The following is an 8,296-nucleotide window of genomic DNA, read 5'->3' on the forward strand; positions in this document are numbered from 1 at the left end:
ATCTAGAGATTTGCCTAGTTTTACAACAAGTTGCATAAAAAGCACTAACAAGGTCTGTACAATCTAAATTTCATACAATGACTTGTGTATACTGCTTTATAGACTGTACGCTGAAATGTAAGAACAATATTTATATTCCAATTTATTTATTTCATAATTATACGGTAAAAAGAGAAAATCAGCAGTTTTTCATTAGTAGTGTGCTGTGACCATTTTGTATTTTTATGTCTGATTTTGTAAGCAAGTCCTTTTTAAGTGAGGTGAAACTTGGGGATAAGCAAGACAAATCAGACTCCTGAAAGGGGTACAGTAGTCTGGAAAGTTTGAGAAATACTGTGTAAGAGCAGGACATGAAGCCCAATGAAGTCCAGGGAAATACGACCTGGGACCACAGCAGGCTTCAGTTCAGGCCCTATCCCAGCCCCTGTTATATCTATTTTAACCCAAGGAAATTGACCGGTTAGCATGATCCAAGCATGAATTTCCTGCAAGGCCTCCTGTTTTTCAGGCTGTAGATGAGGGCATTGACCATGGGAGTCAGGACGGCGTAAACAACAGAGAGAACTTTCTTGAAGTGGCTCAAGATGTTGGTGGTTGGGAACATATAGACAGTCAGCAGAGTTGCATAATAAATGCTCACCACAATGAGGTGGGAGGAGCAGGTGGAAAAGGCCTTTTGCCTCCCAGCGGTGGACGGGATTCTCAGGATGGTGCGATGATGCAGATGTAGGACATCAAGGTAAGCAGGAATGGGACCAGTAAGAAAATCAAACTGAGTGTGAAAGCCAACATCTCCATCAGGTGCGGGTCATTGCAGAGAGTTTTACAAGGGGGATGAGATCACACAAAAAATGGTCAATACCATTGGGGCCACAGAACTTTAACTGTGATATTGACAACATTGTTCTACTATTACCTAGGAAGCCACCTATCCAAGATCCACCTGCAAGCTGGAGGCAGGCCCTACCACTCATGCAGGCTGCATAGTGCAGTGGATTGCATATGGTTAAATATTGATTGTAAGACATCACCAACAGGAGAAGGCATTCTGTAGGAAGAAGAGAACCAAAGAAATAACATTGTGTGACACACAAATTGAATGAAATAGTCCTGTCCCCAGTCAGGGGACCGGCCAGCATCCTGGGCAGGATGGTGGAGGTGTAGCAGGTCTCCAGGCAGGACAATTTCCCCAAGAACAAGTACATGGGGGTGTGAAGGTGCCGATCAGCCACAACTAGTGCCATGATGAGGATGTTCCCGGTCACGGTTGCGATGTAGATCACTAGGAACAGCAGGAAGAGAAGAATCTGCAGTTCTGTGAAGTCCCCGAATCCCAGGAGGATGAATTCTGTGACGGATGTTTGGTTTCCCTGCTCTGGGTTCGCCATGGGGTGTGTCTATGGGAAACAAATGAACTCTGTGACATAAATGAAGAACATTCACTCAGTAAAACGTAAGCATTGTTTTCATTGTCCGCCTCTGCTGCCTACTGGAAAGATGGGTGAGTGGAGAATGGAGGCCAGGGGAGGGGAATTGCCATCTCATGATCTCTGGGGCAGGTTTCATATCTCAGCAGGCTGCAGGCTCAACAAAACATTAATCTCTCTGGAAACTCATGTAGTAACTTGACAGATGGCACCAAGCACTCAAATATTAAGGAGATGGGGCTTAGGTACAACAGTACAAAAGCATGTTGGTACAAATAGTCACACATTTCACTGCCTGGTGTATCAAAGCGGAACAATGGCCTTTATAGATTGGAGATCCATGGGCAAAACGGGCCAGGATTTGATATCGTCGAGGAAGCTGCAACAGAGAAGCAAACAAAGCAACTGAGGCTGGGCTTTGCAATTTGTGGGCAGCCATCTCCAAGTGAACTGCAGTCAAAATGGGTCATTTGTAAGTTTTTATCTTGAGAGAAATGCCACTCCTTCCTTAGGACAATATTTGATTGTCTTTGAGTTGGACATTACATATAGAGTTGTGATCTTCATTAAAAACCAACCCCACCCCCTAAAAAAACACAACCCCCCCCCTGCTAGAAACCACCACATCAGCTAGAAATTGATCCTCTCTTGAAAGAAAAAAATCTCTATAAAATTTGAAATTTGTAAGAAATGTGCAATTTTCCATTTCATCTGCAATTCCATGATTTCAAATGTTGGATTTCATTCCAATTTTACTTTTTAAAAATTTATTTATCTATTTTTAATTTTATTTCTAGGATATTTTTATTTTACATTACATTGCATATTATAGTTATTTACATTTATTTCTATTTATTTTTATATTATTTTATTTTATAAAGCTCTATACAATACGTCTATTCTTAAACAGAAATTGATCTGTTCCCCTGGAACATTTTGATCTCTATCAACAAAACATTTTTCCATCAAAAATGCCAATCAGAATTTTTTACCAGCTCTACATTTTCTTCTTTATCTTTGGTTAAAAGTAATATTAATCTTCTCTCTCTCTCTCTCTTTCTCTCTCTCTCTCTGTTGGGGGCTGTCTAGTCTGCCATTACTGTCTCTCTCACCATTACTCATCCTTAGAGAGACAAGTTGGATGAGGTCATATTTTTTCCTGGACGGATTTCTAATCTTTATTAACTGCTCAGTAAGGCCCTGATCCTGCACAGAGTTATGCACAAGATTAATTTTACACCCCGGCAATAATTCTGTTCCATCTGAGACTTCTCTGCTGACATCTAAGATAAAATTTCCACTGATTTTAAGCACGGAGCCCCTTTGATTTCAGTGGGATTTGGACAGCAAATGCCTTGACCTTTCTTTAAATGTACAACTCAGCTGGATTCGATTTCCATCGAGAGATGTTGGTAAAGATCGATATCAGCGGATACAACCAAACCAATAACAGAAACTATCAGTAAGAGTGGGCGTTAATGTGGCCTCTCCCTACACCTTGCCCCTGCAGGGATGGTGTGACTGGCCCTGCGGCCATACAGGGAGTCCTCTGCACCCAGCTGTCATGGGAGTGAATGAATGGGGCTGGGACAGCAGAGCTGCTGAGGGCTCCCTGCATGGCCGCATTGCTGGCAACACCCATCCCTGCAGGTGCAAGGTGCAGGGAAGGCTGTGGTCCTGGCGGTCCTGGGATGTGAGGAGGAGGGTGAGTCCCTGGCTGTGGGGGAGGGGAATGGTTTCTGAATGGTTTCTGCCTATTGACCGGGCAGTTCAACAATTAGGTGACTACTCTTGTAGCCGGGGGCTTGCTGCCATCCTCCTTCTGCTCCCAGCCCTGGCCATGGATCTCTGCTCCACTGGGCCAGAGCAGCCGCCTTCCCTGCCCTTTGCGCCCTGGTCTCTTGGATCCCTTGGCCGGTCGAGAGCCCCTCAGACCCCTCTGGCAGTGCGGCCCTCGCCCTGACCTGCACTTTTGTCACAACCCAATGGCCCCCTCCCTCAGGGAGTCCCCTAGGAAAGCAGATCAACACTGTATATTGCTAATGCTGTTGCAAGCCTCCCAAAGCTTTTTGGGGAGGGTCAAAGGTGTGCGAGTGGGGAGTGAAAGTTTTCTTTACAGGGTACGAGAGGCCGAGAGGGGGGGAAGAAGAAGAGAGCAGAGAACAAGTTGATTCAACATTTCAGCTAGCTCAATTCAAAGATAAGATGCTGGCCCCAGCCAGCCCAAGGTCACAGCTCAGAGCCGACATTTGGCTGCGAGCCGAGAAAGGCGGGGGCTTGAAAGTTGCCCGAGCAGCTGTGAGAAAGAAAATCCAACTGAACAGACCTGCACCTGCAAGACAGCAAGGCCAGCAAAGAAGAAAACAAAGCCCAGGGCTGCAGAGTCTGAAAACACAGACGAGATGACAAGATGGGGAGCTGAGCCAGGCATCCCTGGAGCCAGGGTGTTTGGGAAAAGGAAAGAGACCACAAAAAGCCAGTTTGGACTGGCACAAAGAGCACCAGGAACAGAGGTCGTGGAATGGAACACCCCCAAAGGAGCCCAGGACTTAAAAACCTCCTGAGAGCTGGAGCAATTCAAAGATCAGCAAGAGACCCAGATGGCCTGGGCCCAGGACAAGAACTCCTGTCCACCCTTCCCCCCGTCTTCTTCTGACTTTACACCCAGGCCTGGCCGGTCTCGGGTAGTGCGTGTGAGAGTATGAAAGTGGGTAAGGGCTTGGCGCACTAATGCTTTCTTTCCTCCCCTGAGTGACGTGGAGGCGTTCCCAGCACTCTCTGCTGTTATTTTATTATTTTATCAATAAAGCTTTAAAACTTAGACATTTGATGTGTTCTGGTACCTCCTCCCCAAACCATCCTGTGGCATCAGACTGATCAACTGACACCCCAGACAGATTGGTAATGAAAATCTGTCACAGTTTTGGTGGAGAATTGCAGTGGGGGGAGCCCTGAAAAGCACACCAACTGTTTTGCCCTTGGTATTTCATGTTTTCTCTGTCCGGCACTCTTGGTATTACATGTTCAGGGTTTTATGATTAAAGGTGTGCCCATTCTCAGCCGTAGCAGGTCTGAGAACCGGAGAGAGGTTTAGCATTCGAGTTAAACCGTTGGTGGGGATAGGATGCAGGTGGGCATACTCCCATTTGTAGAAGTCCGGGGTAGTTGGAGGAGGACTCAGGGAGTCTTGCTCCAAGCATATAATTCTCGGTGCATGCACCCTCAGTCGTGGTATGACTGAGCAGAAGAGGAGAACATAGGGTGTCTCGCTCTGGCCAGAAAGGGTTTTGGTGTATGGACCCTTGGTGATATTGGACCGAATAATACAGAGGGAGACTTAGCATCTCTCCCTCCGGCCTAGGAAGGGTGAGCACTGTTAGCCCCAGTGCAGGTGTGAGCAGTGTGAAATCTCAAGTGATTAAAAGATTTTAGAAGTTGTACCAATGGATTGTGTCAGCATGTTCAGGAAACAGAAGGGTACAGCTGCAGACTCGAGAGTTCCGCAGTTGTGGGTGATGGGTTCAAGCCTGGACATACCGGCATTAGTGAGCGTGGACACTGTAGTCCGGCTGCCCGGTCAGCTGGCGTCATGGGAAGCAGGTGGACCTGATGTCTGAGCCATGGGGGAGGCAGCAGGGAGGGACGGGACACTGCTGCCTCTTTCAAAGGGGGGTAAGGACTTCTCCTGACTGGAGAGGGCTTTTGCCAAGGTGGGATACAATCCCTGGGGTTCCGTGGTGGAGCTTCAGAAAAAAGTGCAGACTTGGCAGGATTTAGACCTGTATGCCAAGTATGAAAAGCTGAAGGGAAAAAACGTAGGGTCAGCTGTGGGATTAATTTGAACTGTAGCAGCCATGGTGTTGGGGTACAAGGAGGAGTTGGGGAAAGGGAAGAGATGTGTACCCGATAGCTCGAGGAAACTGAGCAGCTGAAAGCACAAATTACTAATCAGGCAGCAACTCAAGCCTATGTGCAGGACAAGTTGCAGGCCTTGAGACAGGACTTCCAGGCAGAAAAAGCGGAACGCACTTGCCTGGAAGCACTGGCTAAGCAAATACCGTTCGTTCAGGGACTTGTCAAAGATTTGACCATTCATGCTCAGCATATGCAGCAATGGCAGTGTGTGCGCCATGAAAAGGAAATTGAACAGTTAAAACTCCAGTTGGCCGTGCGTTCTGTCCAGGTGGCAAGCCTCACAGGGGATGACTCGGATAACCCTTGGGAGTGATATTATTTAAATTTTTTTTATTTTTATTTTTTCATGCTTTGTGTGTATAAAAAGATCTTCTACACTTTCCACAGTATGCATCTGATGAAGTGAGCTGTAGTTCACGAAAGCTTATGCTCAAATAAATTAGTTAGTCTCTAAGGTGCCACAAGTACTCCTTTTCTTTTTGCGAATACAGACTAACACGGCTGTTACTCTGAAACCTGTATTTAAGGAAAGGCACCAGGAGGGATGGGGTCTAGTTAAGGAGCCCACCCTCCTTGCTAAATTGGTAGCTGAACAAAGCTTGTGCCCAGGGAAAGGGATGGTTTAGCAAGAAAAGCAGAATCAGGCCCAGACAAGCAGTCAGGCAACAGATAAAAAATTGGAAAACAGGTTGGAAGCCCTGAGGGGCATGGTGGCAGAAGTAGGGGAAGCAGTAAGTACAGGCATGGGAAATTTAAATCCGTGGAACAATAATTTGATTAAGGTGTCATTTTGGGAAATAAGCAAGTGATTTAAGGAAAGAGAGTGAAAAGTTAACTCTGCAGAGGCTGGAGGGAATTAAGCAGTTAAACTTTGTGAAAATGTTAAAAAGAAAATGTGTTACAGAAAAAGAATTCTTGGCTTCTTTGCAGCCATTCTGAAGGAAAAAAGGGCCCTTTTCCAAATGAATGTCTGTAAATAATCCAAGCAAAGAGACTATCTGATTGAAATTATTTGACTATGAACAATTTAGTCAAATTAGCTAAAAGAACATAAGGGGTTTCTATTGGAACTTGATCGCCCCAAATGTATAAAAGGGAATGTAATCTATGTACAGCTACATAAAAATGAAGCAGTGTGAAAGGGATGTTAAGAAAAAGAACATGTGCCGGGTATATGGTAAAAGGGGTGAAAGGAATGCAAATATAACATGCTACTTAATTAAAATCTTATTAGGTCTCCAAAGGGTGCTACAATAGATGGTGTTTTCTTTTTCAGATTTTTGTATGTTTTGAAAGCAGAAGTTAAAAGTAAAAAGTAATCAGGACTCTGACAAAAGTTAATTGTGTCCCTTTTAAGTAAGAGTCTCTGAGCTGCTGATGTCTTTGGATCCAAAAGCAAGCCAGAAAGCATCTGTGTTAATGCAAACTACCTAACTGATAAAGGTATAAGCCACTGAAACCTGTTCTGCCTATGAAACAAACACTAGAAAATATGGGGGTAATGCCTGTTTTACCTGAAATTAGCAAGCATATTTGTAAAAGAAAGGAATATTTTGAGCAATAATTTGCCACCCCAAAAGGGGTAGAAACATGTTCTTTTATCTTTCAGAAAATCATGAGAAGCGATGCCAGCTGAAGAGCAACCCAGGGTGCCATGAATCTACTGTTGCAGAGGAGATTGTGTTTTGTGTTCTGTGTTTTGTCTTGTGCTGTTTGTCTTGTTGCTAAGCACTGTTTTGTGTTGGATGCTGCGGGGAGGCATCCTCAGGCGGTGGACACCATGTTGGGAGAAATTGGTTTTGGAGCAGGAATTATAACTACTGTAGATCTGGAGGTAATTAAGAATGGATTGGGCTCTCTGTCCCAGCTGCATGACAGCCTGGTTCAGAAACAGATGGAAGTAAAAAGCCATACTGTTATAGCTATGGGATAGGCTGAAGTGCGGATGCTTGCTTCATCCAACTTGAAGCGCAGGGTGTTTTTGATGGTGTCGGAAAACACTGGGGTTTTCGTGCACTTGCTGAAGCAAAGGAAGGAAGTCACTGTTGCTTGTCAGTGCGAGTGGATGCAGTGTGTTTCTGGCATGGTGGGGCCAGACCTTTTAATTTGGAAAATTGTTGTTAAAATTGCGCACCAACAGGCTCTGGAAGCAAAGATATGAAAAATTAGCCCTCCTATTGCACATGAGATCCTTCTGGCTACCCTGGACCTCGAGCCAGTGGGCTGGGGAGGGAGGAAAGCTGTTGAACACCAGAAGTTGTGCCGGGTGGACTCCTTAGGGGTGGGTGTGCTAGTCCTTGCCTGTTGCTCCAGAGCCCCGTGGTGGAGACATTTTACTGGAATGGTGTATGTGAAATAGATTGGGTAATGAGGCTGGAGTGCTGTGTGATGGGCAGTGGGTGTGTGTTGATTCTTGGAAAGAGGTGTTTTGAAAGAATAAAAGTGTTGGCGACCTGCTGGTGGACAGGTGTAGATGTGGTGTGGGTGCTGTGTTTGCCAAGGGTCACATTTCTATTTGCCAAGATCAAAGGGGTCTCAGCTTGCTGTGGGCACTGATTTGGCTGAGTTCTCTATCAGCTTGTGTCATAAATGTAAAGGGAAGGGTAAACACCTTTAAAATCCCTCCTGGCCAGAGGAAAAATCCTTTCACCTGTAAAGGGTTAAGAAGCTAGGATAACCTCGCTGGCACCTGACCAAAATGACCAATGAGGAGACAAGATACTTTCAAAAGCTGGGAGGAGGGAGAAAAACAAAGGGTCTGTGTCTGTCTGTAAGTAATCTAGCTAGATATGCGTTAGATTATGATTTCTGTAAATGGCTGAGAAATTAAGTTGTGCTGAATAGAATGAATATTCCTGTCTGTGTGTCTTTTTTGTAACTTAAGGTTTTGCCTAGAGGGATTCTCTATGGTTTGAATCTAATTACCCTGTAAGGTATTCACCATCCTGATTTTA

The 8,296-nt window shown here is 45.1% G+C and overlaps 1 pseudogene; it reads right to left on the minus strand.

The window, feature by feature from the left end:
- Window positions 1-460: 460 nt before the first annotated feature.
- On the minus strand, window positions 461-1,388 carry LOC122462748 (annotated as a pseudogene).
- Window positions 1,389-8,296: the final 6,908 nt, after the last annotated feature.

Source organism: Chelonia mydas, chromosome 13 (genome assembly GCF_015237465.2).
Source record: "Chelonia mydas isolate rCheMyd1 chromosome 13, rCheMyd1.pri.v2, whole genome shotgun sequence".
In the NCBI taxonomy this organism is placed as follows: Eukaryota; Metazoa; Chordata; order Testudines; family Cheloniidae; genus Chelonia; species Chelonia mydas.